Genomic DNA, 17,275 nt, shown 5'->3' on the forward strand with positions numbered 1-17,275 from the left:
TGTCCAGATTGTTGTGGTCCATGTCTAATCCACTGTTAGTCCAGAACAGCTTATCAGTTCTGTTAAGAGAATACTCAGGCCGGCGCTGCGGCTCACTAGGCTAATCCTCCGCCTAGCGGCGCCAGCACACCGGGTTCTAGTCCCAGTTGGGGCACCAGATTCTGTCCCGGTTGCCCCTCTTCCAGGCCAGCAATCTGCTGTGGCCAGGGAGTGCAGTGGAGGATGGCCCAAGTGCTTGGGCCTTGCACCCCGTGGGAGACCAGGAAAAGCACCTGGCTCCTGGCTCCTGCCATCGGATCAGCGCGGTGTGCTGGCCGCAGCGCACCGACCGCGGCAGCCATTGGAGGGTGAACCAATGGCAAAGGAAGACCTTTCTCTCTGTCTCTCTCTCTCACTGTCCACTCTGCCTGTCAAAAGAAAAAAAAAAAAGAATACTCATTGTTTAGTACAATATATCATGGAAAAGCTTTCAATTTTAACAAGTTTATGACAAAAAATGGTTGTCTTTTAGTGGGCATATTTTTCAGTAGTTAAGGTACCACTTGGGAATCCCACATCCCATATTGGAGTGCCCAGTTTCGAATTTTGCCTCTGTTTCTGATCTAGCTAATTGTTAGTGCACACTGTGATTGGCAACATGTGCTTGCTCATGTACTTGTATTCCTGTAACCCACATGGGAGTGACAGGATCTTGCCTTTGGCCTGGCCTGATCCTGGCTGTGCACATCAGCAATGAACAATGAAATGTATGAATATTTACCTATTTATCATTTATCTATCTATCTATCTATCATCTATGTTCTTTCTGACATTAAATAAAGAAAAAGCAAATACATAATTTTAAGAATGACTGTCTTAGTGTAGATGTTTCTGAGAACATATAAATTATTCTATTGCATTAGGTTTCTATCTAATCAATTCCATTTTATTTCATTATATTTTCTTATATCTAAATGCTTTCAGACCTATTTTGTCCAGAATTTACATTTCTTTAATTCTATATCCAGCATGATTTAAGATTTCCATATGTTTATAAGTTTCTTGTTTATTCATTCTGATTTCAGAAAATCAGACAGGAAAACTTTTCTTTCTTCTTAAATTGAATACCTTAGATATTTCTGATGGCAATCAAATCTTTCATGATCTACTTTGGAAAATATTTTATTTTACATTTTAAGTTAAAAATAGGTAAATATTCAAATATAACCTAGAAAATAATTTTTGTCAGCAATGATAATTTTTGTATCTCTCTTTTTTGGATTATTTAAGGGCTGTGTAGATTGTTTAGGTGTATTTCTTTTTCTCTATTCTCCAATTTTACCCTTACTTGGTTATGCAGTTCAACATTTATTTCTGTTTGAATACTTCTATTTATTTATATCTTTTTAATACAATGAAATGCTGATATCAATAATTTATGTCTCTTTGTGTTAGTTATGAATTGCTTTACTGGGCTAGCATATTTCATAATTGTATAATTTCTCTAAATCTAAAGATACAGATAAATGTGTCTTATTCATTCTCATTCTAGTTGTCATATAATGAAATTTATATTTTCTACTGCATTGTCATTCTGTGATATAATTTGGCAGCTCAACCTTCCACAGTGGTCATATGACTCAGTTATCATTGGTGTCCATTGTGTTGTAGTCATTGTCTATGCCACTGTCAGTCCATTGGTGCTTATTTGTTCTGATAAGAGGATACTCAATATTTTGCACAATATACCATGAAAAAGTTTTTGATTTTAAAAGACTGATGATAAAAATGTTTGTCTTGGACCTTTGTTGATGATAAAAATGTTCATCTAGACCTTTGTTACTATGAACATGAATACTTTAGAAATACACATAACAAATCAAGTTTTCCCCCTCGACGCCCACATGCCAGCTTTGAAGAAGTTACAGAAAACGGAACTCCATCCATAATCCCAAAGAAGAATTTTGGGTATTACCTCTTGAGGGGGGAATGTTAGGTAGGAAAGTCAGTTATGAGCTTATATGTGTGTGACATAAAGGCCCAAAGAGAGGACATCTGTGTCCAGCATATGCTGCATCTCAGGGTCATCCTGATGGTGTTTCAGGGGCAGCCCGGTGTTCACATCCTGCCCTGCCCTGACCCCTTCTACCTGATATCTCCCAGGTGCAGCCCAGTATCTGCACTCAAACACCCTGCTCCCTTCCTCCTGTCTGATAACATTTGCATCCAGGAAGTCCTTTGTTTCAGACCTTCAGGAGAAAACTCAGGGAGAAGTTTCTTAACATTTGCATCCAAAAAGCCCTTTGTTCCAAGAGGAACAGGTGGGGAAGCAAGACCCATCTCCTTAAAAACCCCCATCCTCAACTGGACTGCACGCTCAGCCCTCTGCCTCTCTGCTGAGCCGCCCACCTGGCCTGGTCAGGTGTAATCTCTCTACTCAACCATGTAACCTCGCTCCTTCCCCGTCCCCCCACCCAGTCCCCCAGGTCCTGTCTGGAGAGGTGCCCATCCATCCTTACGGATGTCCCTGCCCTAATAAACCTTGCTATTTTACCTCCCACTAAAAAAAATCAAGTTTTTCTTGATTGTTACATTTGAAAATATTTTTATTCTCTTTAAAATAGGTAAATATTCGGCCGGCGCTGCGGCTCACTAGGCTAATCCTCTGCCTAGCGGCGCCGGCACACCGGGTTCTAGTCCCGGTTGGGGCGCCGGATTCTGTCCCGGTTGCCCTTCTTCCAGGCCAGCTCTCTGCTGTGGCCAGGGAGTGCAGTGGAGGATGGCCCAAGTGCTTGGGCCCTGCACCCCATGGGAGACCAGGAAAAGCACCTGGCCCCTGGCTCCTGCCATCGGATCAGTGCGGTGCGCCGGCCACGGCGGCCATTGGAGGGTGAACCAACGGCAAAGGAAGACCTTTCTCTCTGTCTCTCTCTCTCACTGTCCACTCTGCCTGTCAAAAATAAATAAATAAATAAATAAATAAATAAATAAAATAGGTAAATATTCAATTGTAGCTTATATACTAATTTCTGTTAGCAATGTAAATATATTATTTCTCTCATTTGTGAAATGAAATCCAGTCATTTTAAACAAAATGGATGGAACTGGAAAACATTATACCTAGTGAAATGAGCCAGTCTCAAAGGGACAAATAGTATTTATTCTCCCTGATCTGTGACAATAACGGAGCACCTAAAAGGAAATCTGCAGAAGTGAAGTTGATAGTATGAGAAGCAATGACTTGAACAGCCTTTGTCTTGACTGACAAATAACAGTTTGTTATTTCATTTTATTATCATTTTTATTTTTTCTACTTAATACCATTGGTGGAACTCTTTACCTAGCATAGAAGTAATCATAGGTGTATAAAGTCAATTGAAAATAAACCCCAGTAAAAATAAGAGTGGGACTAAGAGAGAGAGGAGCTGTACAGTTCTGCACATATTCTCAGGGACTTACCCTTTAGGGTAAAGCTAAAAGCTTGTCATGACACACCAAATCCCATTAAGCTGGGTAGTAATAATGCCATCTCACATGTTAAAGTGATCATATTAAGTGTCTAATTGATCATATAGGTATTATTAAGTGTCAAAGAATCACATAAATAAGACCAAGTGTCTGGTAATGACAATAGATAGAATGAAAAAGGAGAGAATGATCCAATGTGGGAAGCAGGCCACACCACAGACTCATAGAATGACAAATGACCTAAACAGCACTCTGGCCTTAGAATCAGCTCTTAAGGCATTTGGATCTGGCTAAAAAGCCCATGAGAGCATTTCAGGCATGGAAAACCTGAGTTTAACTTAATTTTTAAATTCTGTATTGTATATTTGTTTATTACAGTTTTCAAATGTTTATGGTTATTTGGCTTTTTTCCAAATATGATCAATTTTGCTGTTCCTTGTTCTTATTTCTCAAGCTCATTATTATCTCAATTCATTCATTTTTGATGTTTATTTAAATATTTGAAATGTAATTACATTATCTAATCTGTGAAAATTCTAGTAGCTTATTTCTTTGTATGCTTCATTAGTTCCAATTTAGTGCACATGTTGGCTATGCCTAACCTTTGGGTAATCGCTAGTTGGCATGTTTTCTTATTTATTCCAGTTCACCAGAGGGAAATCTGGTTTACCCAAAGGGATTTGAGGCTCAAGTATTCAGCAACTGTCCTGGGGACAAAAATAGTCCTTCAGCTTGATTTGTCCTCTCAATATTTCTATTGATATATGTTGGCCTCTGGGAAATTCTCCAATGTTCCTTTTGATGATCTTGCACATTTTATCATTTTTGTACTGGAAAGTAAGCATAGTGGATGTAATGTAAGAGTTTGAGGAAATGAGGCATATGTTTTATCATATGCATGTATACATCAAATGCACACAAGAATAGAATATTTCACAGGGATAGTTTGTGCAAGACAACATGATCTCATAAGAAATACTTAATTTCTCAGGCCAGCACTGTGGCATGGCAGGTAAAGCTGCCACCTGTAGTGCTGGCATCCCATATGGGCACTGGATCGAGTCTGGGCTGCTCCACTTCTGATCCAGCTCTCTGCTATGGCCTGGGAAAGCAGTAGAAGATGGCCCAAATCTTTGGGCCCCTGCACCCACTTGGGAGACCTGGAGGAGGCTCCTGGCTCCTGCCTTTGGATTGGCACAACTGTGGCCATTGTGGTCAATTGGGGAGTAAACCAGTGGATGGAAGACCTCTCTCTCTCTCTCTCTCTCTCTCTCTCTCTCTGCCTCTCCTCTCTGTGTAACTCTGACTTTCAAGTAAATAAATAAATCTTTTTTTAAAGAAAGAAATACTAAATTTCTTATCTTGGAACATCTAATGACCAAGTAATATGCTTTATACTAATAATGATTTTACAATGGTGACATATTTAATGTTTTATAAATAATTTTATGCTTTATACAAAGCTACGTTTTATACAAATTTGTGAATAGCTATACATTTTCAGACAAATCTAAAATATGTCACATTTCACATTTAATATTTGTCTGTTTTATAAAGATAACTTTTAAAAATTCTTAGCTGAATTAGTTACCTGATTTCATGTTCTGACTGCAATAATCACAATCCCCACTTAATACTTTTCTGATTCCTGAAAAATAATTCTGGACCAATGCAATGTAAGATAATCTTAAGTAAAATTTGCATGTGTCTAAATGACTTCTTGGTAACACTTTAATTGGTAGTATTTCTATCATTTCATAGATGGTAGAGTACAGGATTTTTAGATTTAAGCCTTCATGACATGACTGGGTCCATAAACCTTGAAAGTTTCAAATGTCTTCCTATTTGGAAATACTATTCTCTCTCTGGGTGAACTGGTTAAAATATTGTCTATAAGTATATCTCAATATCTTGTTAATTTAGTAAAGTTACTTATCATTTATATGTTCATATGTATGTTTATAATATACTAACAATCAGTTTGTGATAGGTTTTTTTTTTTTGGACAGGCAGAGTGGACAGTGAGAGAGAGAGAGAGAGAGAGAGATGGAGAGAAAGGTCTTCCTTTTTGCCATTGGTTCACCCTCCAATGGCTGCAGCAGCTGGCGCACTGTGACCAGCGTATCGTGCTGATCTGAAGCCAGGAGCCAGGTGCTTCTCCTGGTCTCCCATGCGGGTGCAGGGCCCAAGCACTTAGGCCATCCTCCACTGCACTCCTGGGCCACAGCAGAGAGTTGGCCTGGAAGAGGGGCAACCGGGACAGAATCCAGTGCCCCGACCTGGACTAGAACCCGGCGTGCCGGCGCCACAGGCAGAGGACTAGCCTATTGAGCCACACCACCAGCCTTGTGATAGGTTTAATATCACCTATTGTGGTTTTAAATACATAAATTTATCCTTCTTAAAGTGAACCACTATGCTATAAATATTTTGAATTTTTCTAAATTTCCAAATCTTATTTATTTAATTGAAAGGTGAAGTAACACAGAAAGAAAATGACAGAGAAGGAGAGTGTGAGAGAGAGAGGACTAAATGCCCAGAAGCTGGGATTGGGCCAAGCTTAAATGAGAAACCAGGAACTCCATCTGAGTATCCAATGTGAGTATCAGAGACCAAAGTACTTGAGTCCTCATCTTCCACCTAACAGGGTGTGCATTAGTAAGAAGCTGGGTAGGAAGCAAAGTAGGACTTAGTCTAAGAGCACTCCAAATAGAATGTGAGGGGCCCAAGAAGTGGTTTAACCTATGTACCCTGATATTTTATCCATTTAAAATAATATTATGCTTACACATAAATATATGTAAATGGGATGCTGTGTGTAACATATCAGATTTAAGCATTGGTTCATCAGATCAGCATGTTTATGTTGTTCTTCGTACAATGTTATGTTTTTCTTATTTTAATGTCATTATCTAAATTAGGACACAAAAGAAAATGTACATTCAGTTTGTCATGTTGATAAAACCCAAAGTCAAATGGCACAATATATCAGTTTACATTATGCACAATATTTCATTTGTCTCATAAAATAACTGAGTAGCACATAGAGCAGTTAGTTATTTTCTGCATGCTACATCAGAATAAACTGAAGTAGAGTGTGATGGCAGATTGCCCTGTGCATTCTTTTTCACTTTATTTTTCCCACAACTTACATGAAAATTCAGAAACATGGAATATGATAAAAAACCTACAAGAATAAAAATTATCAAAATTGATGCAAGAAGAATCATACTAATTAATATAAGTATTAATTAAAATCTTGGTGCTAAATAAAATGAATTTGCTTGTATGAAGGGTCCTCAAAAAATTCTTAGAAAATACTGTCTCAGAAAGAAAGAAAGACAGAAAATAATGCATATTAAGAAAAACCCCAATGTGAATTTAAAGAACATGTGACCATCTTAAAAGAAAATTCATCTGGCTGAATCCACGACCCATTTATGATTAAAACCCTAAGCAAACTAAGATGTGAAGGAAATTCCCACAACTAGATAAAATCACCTGTGGGGAGCAGGAATTGAGTCTAGTAATTCACATACATGTAGGAAATCCCAAGTTCTGTATCAGAGTGCAAGGGTTCAATTTCAGGTTCTATTTCCTGACTTCCTCCTAATGCAGATCCAGGGAGGTAATGGTGATGTCTCAAGTGTTTGAATCTGGGAGAGCTACATGGAGCTCCCACGTCCTGGCTCTGTCCTTGACTCAGCTCTGGATGTTGCAAGAATCTGTTATGGAAATCAGCATATGGGAGAGATCTCTGTGTGTAAATAACTTTTTCTCTTTCCTCTGGTTGTCCCTGTTTCTTTCTTTTCATTCAAAATGTATAAAATACCAAAATCTTAAAAAGAGCACCAAAAGAAAGCCTACAGTAAACACCGCATATAATGGAGGAATGCAAAATGATTTCCCCAAATGGTTAGCCACAAGACTCAAATATTTTCTTGTGCATGTCTTTTAAATGTCATCAGGAAGGTTTCTGCTAAAAAAAAAAGTAATGTGGTGAAAATGGAGAAAAGGATTCTGGACTGAAAAGCAAGGAATAAAACTTGATTTTTTGTGATAAATATGTAATCCTAAGTATAAAAGAATACTAAATAGTTCACTGAAAATCCATTCCAATTAATAAATTCTACAAAATTGCAGTGTGTGAGATTAGTATAAAATAAATTACATTTCTATGAAAAGTATAATGAATATTCTGTACAGTGCTTAAGAATGTATTGATACCATTCAGAGATGGGCATTTTGCAGGGGTTAAGCTGCCCTTGGGACCACATCCCATACTGGAGTGCCTGGGATGGAATGTTAAAATATTCTGATCCAGCTTCCTGCTAATGTGCCTGGGATGCAGCAGATGATGGCCTAGAGTTGGGTTCCTGACTGCCACATGGGAGACACAGATGGAGTTCAACTCCTGGCCTTGGCCTGGCCCAGCCCAGGTGTTATGGGTATTTGGGGATTAAACTAGCAGACAGGGTATCTCTCTCCACCTCCACCTCCCCTTCCTGCTCTCCTATTTCCTCTATCTCTTATTTTTTTTTCTTATTTGTAATTAACTTTATATACAGAAGATCAACTCTATACTACATAAAGATTTCAACAGTTTGCATCCCCCCCACACAACATATAAAATGCTGTTTGAAATCAAGTTTTGCAGTTAATTCTCATAGTACAACTCATTAAGGACAGAGGTCCTACATGGAGAGTAAATGCAGAGACTTCTGTTGTTAATTTTACAATTAACACTCTTATTTATGACATCAGTGATTACCCAAGGCTCTTGCCATGAGCTGCCAAGGCTATGGAAGGCTTTTAATACCACAACCTCTGTCAGAATTTAGACAAGGCCATAAACAAAATTCAAGTTCTCTCCTCGCTTCAGAGAAAAGTACATCTTTTTTGATGGCTCCTTCTTTCTACTGGGGTCACAGTCACAGAGATCCTTCATGTTGGATATTTTTGACACAGTGCCTTGGCTTTCCATGCCCAAAATGTTCTCACGGACTTTTCAACCACATCCAAATTCCTTAAGGACTGAATCTGAGGTCAGAGTGTTACTTAAAGAGATTATCATTCTGTAAGTCTGCCATGTGGACTGCTTCCCATGTTGGACATTCCCTCCTTTTTAATTCTATTATTATTAACAGGCATATGATGCTATTTATATGATTTTTTAACATTTAATCATATCTATCTGCTCACTTTAACACATATGTTCCTTTAACATTTTTTAAAAAAATTATTTTATTTATTTGAAAGACAGTTACAGAGTGAGGTAGAGCAGGAGAAATAGAGAGAGAGAGGTCTTCCATCTGCTGGTTCACTTCCCAAATGGCTGCAAAGACCAAAGATGAGCTGATCTGAAGCCAGGAGCCAGGAGCTTCTTATGGGTCTCCCATGCATGTGCAAGAACCCAAGCACTTGGGCCATCTACTGATTTCCCAGGCCATAGCAGAGAGCTGGTTTGGAAGTGGAGCAGCTGGGAATGGAACTGGTGCCCATAAGGGATGTCAGCACTGCAGGCAGCGGCTTTAACCTAATGCACCATAGCACTGGCTCCCACTTGAACAATTAAGATGGCATTTTACCACCTATTTTAATTGGATTTGGAGTCCCATGAAAACTTTTTAAATTGTACCCTTAGAAGTATGCCTGGGGGCCTGCGCTGTGGTACAGTGGGTTAAACACTGGAATGAAGTACCTGCATCCCATGAGGGAACTGGTTCTAGTCCCAGCTGTTCATCTTCTGATGCAGCTTTCTGCTATGCCTAGGAAAGCAGTAGAAGATGGCCTAAGTCCTTGGGCCTCTGCACCCACGTGGGAGATCTGGAAGAAGCTCCTGGCTCCTGATTGTCATAGCTCCAGCCATTGTGGTCACTTGGGGAGTGATCCAGCAGATGGAAGATTCTCTCTCTCTCTCTCTCTCTCTCTCTCTTTCTTTCTCACTCTCACTCTCACTCTCACTCTCTCTCCCTCTGTATGTACATCTCTCTATAACTCTGTATTTCAAATAAATAAAATAAATCTTAAAAAAGTAAGTCCATAGGACTGTATGCATAACTATACATCTTAACAGTTACAAACTTCCTCCTCCCTCTCTTATTCCTCCTCTCATCTTTTACTGAGATCTAGTTTCAATTGAGATATAATATATATATATGATTAATCATATGTTAAGAGTTCAACATATAGTATGAAGAAAAGAAAAAATTAAAGACAAAAAAGGGAGAGAACGATCCAATATGGGAAGTGGGATACACAGCAGACTCATAGAATGGCAGATGTCCTAAACAGCACTCTGGCCTCAGAATCAGCCCTTAAGGCATTCAGATCCGGCTGAAAAGCCCATGAGAGTATTTCAGGCATGGAAAGCCAAGACACTCTGGCAAAAAAAAAAAAATGACCTAAATGAAAGATCTCCGTGAGTGAGTTCCCAGTGGAAAGAACAGGTCATCAAAGAAGGAGGTACCTTTCTCTGAAGGGAGTAGAGAACTTCCACTTTGACTATGACCTTGTCTAAATATGATAAGAGTCGGTGAACTCAAAAGGCTTCCATAGCTTTGGCAACTCATGACAAGAACCTAGGGTGATTACTGATGCCATAAGCAAGAGTGTCAATTTGTTAAGTCAACAACAGGAGTCACTGTGTACTTACTCCTTATGTAGGATCTCTGTCCTTAATGTGCTGTACATTGTGATTTAACACTATAACTAGTACTCAAACAGTATTTTTAACTTTGTGTTTCTATGTGGGTACAAACTGTTGAAATCTTTACTTAATATATACTAAACTGATCTTCTGTATATAAAGAGAATTGAAAATGAATCTTGATGTGAATGGAAGTGGAGGGGGAGTGGGAAAAGGGAGGGTTGTGGGTGGTGGGGGAAGTTTTGGGGGGGAAGCCATTGTAATCCATAAGCTGTACTTTGGAAATTTATATGCATTAAATAAAAGTTAAAAAAAGAAAAATAAATAAATAATAAAAATAACTGTTCCTCGACAATCAAGATGAAGGCTGTTCAAACTGTTGTTTCTCAGAGTGTCAATTTGACTTCTACAGCTTTTGTTATAGGAGTTCTATTAGTTCTTACAGATCTGGGAGAACATATGGTATTTCTCCCTTTGGGACTGGCTTATTTCACTAAGATGAAGTTTTCCAAATCTATTTTGTTGCAAATCATGGCATTTCATTTATTTTTTATGGCTGTGTAGTATTCCATAATTTATATATCTCATAATTTCTTTATCCTGTCTTTGGTTGGTGGGCACTTAGGTTGATTCCATGTATTATCTATTGTGAATTGAATTGAAATAAACATGGAGGTGCAGATAACTCTTGTTTGCTGATTTCATTTCCCTTGGGCAAATTCCCAGGAGTGGACTGGCTGGGTCATATGGTAGGCCTATTATCAGATTTTTGAGGTATCTCCAGACTGTCTTCCATAGTGGGTTTACCAGTTTGCATTCCCATCAACAGTGAATTAGGGTACCTTTTTACTCACACATCCTCTCCAGCATTTGTTCTTTGTTAATTTCTGTATGAGAGCCATTCTAACCAGACTGAGGTGAAACCTCATTGTGGTTTTGATCTGCATTTCCCTGATTGCTAGTGATCCTGAACATTTTTTCATGTGTCTGTTAGCCATTTGGATTTCCTCTTTTGAAAATGTCTGTTTAAGTCCTTGACCCATCTCTTAACTGGGTTTTTGTTTTGTTGTTGCGGAGTTTCTTCATCTCTTTGTAGATTCTCGTTATTAACCCTTTATCAGTTGCATAAATTGTAAATATTTTCTCCCATTCTGTTGGTTGCCTCTTCATTTTCTTGTTTCCTTTGCTTTACAGAAGCTTCTCAATTTGAAGTAATCCCATTTGTTAATTTTGGCTTTGACTCCCTGTGTGTCTTGGGTCTTTTCCAGGAATTCTTTGCCTGTGCCAATGTCTTGTAGGGTTTCCCCAATGTTCTCAATCAATCTGATGGTGTCAAGTTGTAGATTAAGATCTTTAATCTTTAATCCATATTGAGTGAATTTTTGTATAAGGTGTAAGGTACGGGTCTTGCTTCATACTTTTGAATGTGGACATCCAATTTTCCAAGCACAATTTGTTGAAGAGACTGTCATTGCTCCAGGGATTGGTTATAGCTCCTTGGTCAAATATAAGTTGGTTGCAGTTTTTTGGATTGAATTATGGGGTTTCTGTTCTGTTCCACTGGTCTATCCATCTATTTTTCTACCAGTGGCCAGCTTTTTTGATTATAACTGCCTTGTAGTATGTCTTGAAACCTGGTATTGTGATGCCTCCGGTTTTGTTTTTGTTGTGCAAGATTGCTTTAGCTATTCGAGCTCTCCTGTGCCTCCATATGAATTTCAGCATCATATTTTCTAGATCTGAGAAGAATGTCTTTGGTATTTGGATTGGTATCACATTGAGTCTGTAAGTTGCTTTCAGAAGAATGGACATTTTGATGATATTGATTCTTCCAATCCTCAAGCATGGAAGATATTTCCATGTTTTTGTATCTTCTTCTATTTCTTACTTTAATGTTTTGTAATTCTCATTGCAGAGATCTTTGATATCCTTGGTTAAATTTATCCCAAGGTATTTGATTTTTTTTTGTAGCTATTTTGTTTGGGATTAATTTTAGAAGTTCTTTCTCAGCCATGGCATTGTCTGTGTATACAAATGCTGTTGATTTTTGTGTATTGACTTTATATCCTTCTACTTTACCAAACTCTTCTATGAGTTCCAATAGTCTCCTAGAGGAGGCTTCTGAATCTCCTATATATAGAATCATGTCATCCGCAGATAAGGATAATTTGACTTTCTCATTCCCAAGTTGTATCCCTTTGATATCCTTTTCTTGCCTAATGGCAATGGCTGAAACTTCCAGGACTATATTGAATAGCAGGGTTAGAGTGGGCATCCCTGTTGGCACTGGATCTCAGTGGGAATGCTTACTTTTCCCCATTCAATATGATCCTGGTTGTGGTTTTGTCATAAATTAAATTTGTTGTGTTGAGGAATGTTCCTTCTAAGCCCAATTTGATGAAAATCCAGTTTTCATCATGACAGGGTATTGTATTTGTCAAATGCTTTCTCTGCTTTCAATGTTATTGATTTCTTCTCTAATTTTATTCCTTTTCTCCTACTAATTTTGGGTTTGGTTTGCTGTTGTTTCTCTTGCTCCTTGATGTGCATAGCTAGTTTATTTATTTGGTGCCTTTCCAGTTTCTTTATGTAGGCAGCTATTGCTATAAACTTTCCTCTTAACACGATTTTTGCTATATTTCACAAATTTTGGTATTTTGCATTGTTGTCTTCATTATTTTTCCAGAATTTTTTTATTTCTCTTTTAATTTCTTTTGTGACACACTGTTCATTCAGAAATATACTGTTCATTTTCCATGTGTTTGCATATGATGTAGAGATTCTTGAGTTGTTGATTTGCAGCTTCATTGCATTGTGGTCTGAGAAGATGCATGTATGATTTTTTTTTTTGAATTTGCTGAGACTCAATTTATGGCCTAGTGTATGGTCAATCCTAGAGAAAGTTCCATTCACTGGAGGAAAAAATGTGTACTCTGTGGCTGTAGGGTGGAAGGCTCTGAAGATATCTGCTAAGTCTATTTGATCTATTGAGTCAATTAACTCTGTTTTTTCCTTGTTGATTTTCAGTCTGGTTGATCTGTCCATTGCTAAAAGTAGGGTATTGAAGTCTCTCATTAGTATTGTATTTGAGTCTATATCTCCCTTTAAAACCCTTGTTCTTTTCAACAGCCAGGTGCCCTGTAATTAGGTGCATATACATTTATAATAGTCATATCTTCCTGTTGAATTGATCCTTTAATCATTACATAGTGCCCTTCTCCATCTCTTTTAACAGTTATTATTTCATTAACAAGACCTTCTTTTTTATTTTTATTAAAAAAAATTTTTTTGACAGGCAGAGTGGACAGTGAGAGAGAGAGAGAGACAGAGAGAAAGGTCTTCCTTTACAATTGGTTCACCCTCCAATGGTCGCTGCAGCTGGCGCACCATGCTGATCTGAAGCCAGGGGCCAGATGCTTCTCCTGGTCTCCCATGTGGGTGCAGGGCCCAAGCACTTGGGCCATCATCCACTGCATTCCTGGGCCATAGAAGATAGCTGGCCTGGAAGAAGGGCAACTGGGACAGAATCAGGCACCCGACCGGGACTAGAACCCAGTGTGCCGGTGCCACATAATTAATCTATTAATTTTCTGAATTCCTTTTCTGGCATATCCTTGATCTCTTCTTCATCAGCCTCCATTATTGAAGATTTTTATTGCTCCTTTGGGGAGTTCATAGAGTCTTCCTTATTCTTATTCCATATTTTTCCTTTGTTCTTCAGCATTTCTGGTTGATTTTATTTTAAAATTTATTTCCCTCTGCTATTGGCTGCCATGTGTTTATGCAAGTGAATCATGCAGTCCTGTCTCCTGGAATCCTGTTTATTTCTAGATCCTGGTGGAGATAAGTACCAGGGCTTTGATGCACTAAGCCCTGCCTACTGGGGCTGGGCACTCTTCTCACTGGTGTGTACAATGATCTTAGATTTTTGAGATTTAGGACTAGTCCTAGTTGTACAGCTTGCATAATGTGGAAGAAAACACTCTGAAATGTTGTGATCCTTTGGGGCATGTTGTGAGGTGCACCTCACAATTGATGGGTGTGTGTGAGGGATGCAAATGCAGAAGCCCTCTGCTTATGCTCGAAAATGTTAATTATCAATATGGCTTCTCTCCACTGGTTGTAAGTCCAGTTGTGGGTAGAGGGGAGACACAGACAGACCATGGTGTGCCAATTTCTCTGCCTGTTCTACAATTTCTCCTTCTTCCTGCTTGGAACTTCAAACATAGTTAACCAAGATTTCCTGCCTGCCTCTATCCACAGCTCTGTGGACTCACAACCTCTCCCCATGGTTCGCTGGTGGTGGGGACAGCACCTCTTTGCTTATTCCCTCTGCAGCTCCTTTGCTGCACATCCACCACCTCCCCCTCCTCTTTGCTCCCCCAGTGTAGACCTGAGCAGTCTCTGGTGGAGTCCTGGGCCACTCTATGAATTTCTGGCTATTCTGCCACTGGCTTGTATCCTCTCTGCTCACTCACTATCCATTTTTTCCTATGCAACTTGGAATGTCCTGCTGCTATACCACCATCTTCCCAACACCCTGCTTCTTTTTCTAACCCTGTCACTCTGCTTTTCAAATAAATACATGTATGTTTAAAAAGTACAAGATACTATTCAAAATAGCAAAAAATACATAGAATGAAAATTAAGAAAAATGTGACTAATTTTATAATGAACTCTAACAAATAACAGAAAAAAAAACTTTTAAAATCAGTAAAGATTTGAATGGACATTTTGCAAAAAAATAAGTTTTCGATAACTATGTAAAATATCCTCAAAATCATTATTTGAAAATAGTGAATAAAACCTCCCTTCAAAATACACACTTCACATGCTGTACCATGGTTCTCTCTCTCCCTCTCTCTCTCTCTTGCTCCCTTTGCCTCTCCTCTCTGTGTGTAACTCTGACTTTCAAATAAATAAATAAATCTTTAAAAAATATGTCAATATATGTATTTATTCATTTGGGAGACAGAGAAATCCCAAACACTGGCTCACCACCTGATTACCTGCCACAGCCAGGAACTTGACCAGGCTAATTCCAGGAGCTTGGAACTAAATCCACATCTCCCATGTAGTTGGCAGGGACGTAAGTACCTTTACCATCACCTGTTCTCTCCCAGGATGCACATTAACAGGAACTTGAACTCAGTAGCAGAACTTGGACTCAACCCCAGGCACTCTGACATTGGATGCGAGTGTCCCAAGTGGCATCGTAATTGCTTCATCAAATCCCTGCCATGTTAAAAGATGTATTTATTTACTTTATTTAATAGAGGGAGAGGAAAGAGTGGTGGAAAAGGCAAAAACATGCCATGGATGAATTTTAGAATGATTATGTACGAAAAGAGAGCAGCAGTCTGCAAGGAGTATTGTGGGGAGCAACTCGGACTAGACTAAGTTACTGGAATTAAGACTTATTCTATGCATCTGCTCTCCCACAATATGGCGCTGAGAAGGGAGAAACAGCTTCTACACAGCTGCCTCCAGTTCAACCAATAAACTGTAGGACTTACTCCTGATTGAAGGAGAGCAGTGTACTCGGCTTGTGGGTAGCAGAGTTGGGATTGGTGGAAGAGGACTATAAAGGAGGAGAGAGACAACATGCACCAGGAACATCTAAGAGGAACATCTATCTGAAGGAACACCTGTGCAGCCCCCGAGAGAGCCGGCCGACTGTAGGCCACTCCCCCGCGGAAGTGGGGAAAGTGGCTAGGGGGAACCGCCCTTCCACGGAGGTGGAAAGGTTGGTAGTTAACCTGGGAAGAACCAGCAGCAAACCCGGGGAGGGCCGAGCAGACAAAAGAACAACGCAGGGTCCTGTGTCATTCCTCCATGAAGAGGAGGAGTGACATAATGGTGCCGTGACTCGGATATGAAGCCTAGGCAGGGTTTAGTGTCATTCCTCCATGAAGAGGAATAAAAATTGAAGTAAATGGTGGAGTCCAGCTCCATCAAGTCCAGGGGTTCCTGAAGGTGTGGGAGGCGTTGGCACAAGAAGAAATGAGAGACACACTCACAGCAAGGCTGATGGCATGGCTCTGTCTCTGGAGTACCAGGTTGTTTCTTTATATAAGTCACATAATGATTCTTTCTTCTTACTATACCAAGTTTGTTGTTCATTTTTATCTAGTCACAATCTCTTTGATTTTCAAGGACATACTCAGAGCATGGGTTACAATCACAGGTGTGAGATGACAATTTTCAAAGGCATGTTCAGAGCATGGGTTACTAACACAGACAGGTGCGAGATAACAGGCTGCCCACACAAACCAAGGCCTAGAGTGCTATCTAGCTATGCAGACATTGGCTACACAAGCTAGAATATTACCTTCCTAATCAAATCTTTACTAGAAGCCCCAATGTTCAGAGAAGGCCCTTTTTTCAATATATCCCCTCTTTTGCAGTTCTTTCTGTAACACTTTAATTTCTTTTTTGTACTTATCTAAAGGTTCCCTTAGATCTATTCCACAGTTTTGGCATCCTAACCATTGTTGTATTTGTTGCATATATTAACTTAAAGTTTTAATAACATTTATCTTTTTTCTAGTGGGAAGAATATACCAAGGAGCCTGTTACCTTGTAATTCTTTTCCACAAACAGATCAACCTTGCATAAAGCATTAACCCCTTCTCCTACACTAACATTCTGTTTGATTAAAATTCTACAAAGCAATGGACATTTTGGGGATCATGAGACTAAGAGTTCTTCCCTAAAATTAGAAATATAACAATCATTAATGGGACCACCAGGAAGGTCTGGCTTTCTTATGCAGAGTGTAGATCCCAACAAACCTAAAACCACCAAGAGGACCACAGCTGTTGTTCTCATGCCTTTCTGAGACAGACCTTCTGTTATGTCCTTGTCAGCAAGCCAAAGTTGCCTTGGCCTCCCACTCTGTTAGCATTCCTTTGCATGTGTATACCACATTTTCATTATCCATTCTCCAGTTGATGGGCACCTGATTCTACATCATGGTTACTGTGAATAGTACAATGCTACACATGAGTGCACACATCTCTTCAACATACTTTCAACTCAGAGATACACGCCCTGTAGTAGGATAGCTGAGGCATATAGCAGTTCTGTTTCTAGGTTTCTCAGGATTGGCCACATTGTTTTCCAAAACAACGACAGTCATTTCCATTCCTACAAAGAGATCCCCTTTCCCTACACCCT

At 39.2% G+C, this 17,275-nt stretch overlaps 1 pseudogene; it reads left to right on the forward strand.

Moving 5' to 3' along the window:
- LOC138846902 (serine/threonine-protein kinase LMTK3-like) overlaps nt 1-17,275 on the forward strand; it is a 34,813-nt pseudogene extending 17,538 nt beyond the window's left edge.

The sequence above is a fragment of the Oryctolagus cuniculus genome, chromosome 19, assembly GCF_964237555.1.
Source record: "Oryctolagus cuniculus chromosome 19, mOryCun1.1, whole genome shotgun sequence".
NCBI classification, from domain to species: domain Eukaryota; kingdom Metazoa; phylum Chordata; class Mammalia; order Lagomorpha; family Leporidae; genus Oryctolagus; species Oryctolagus cuniculus.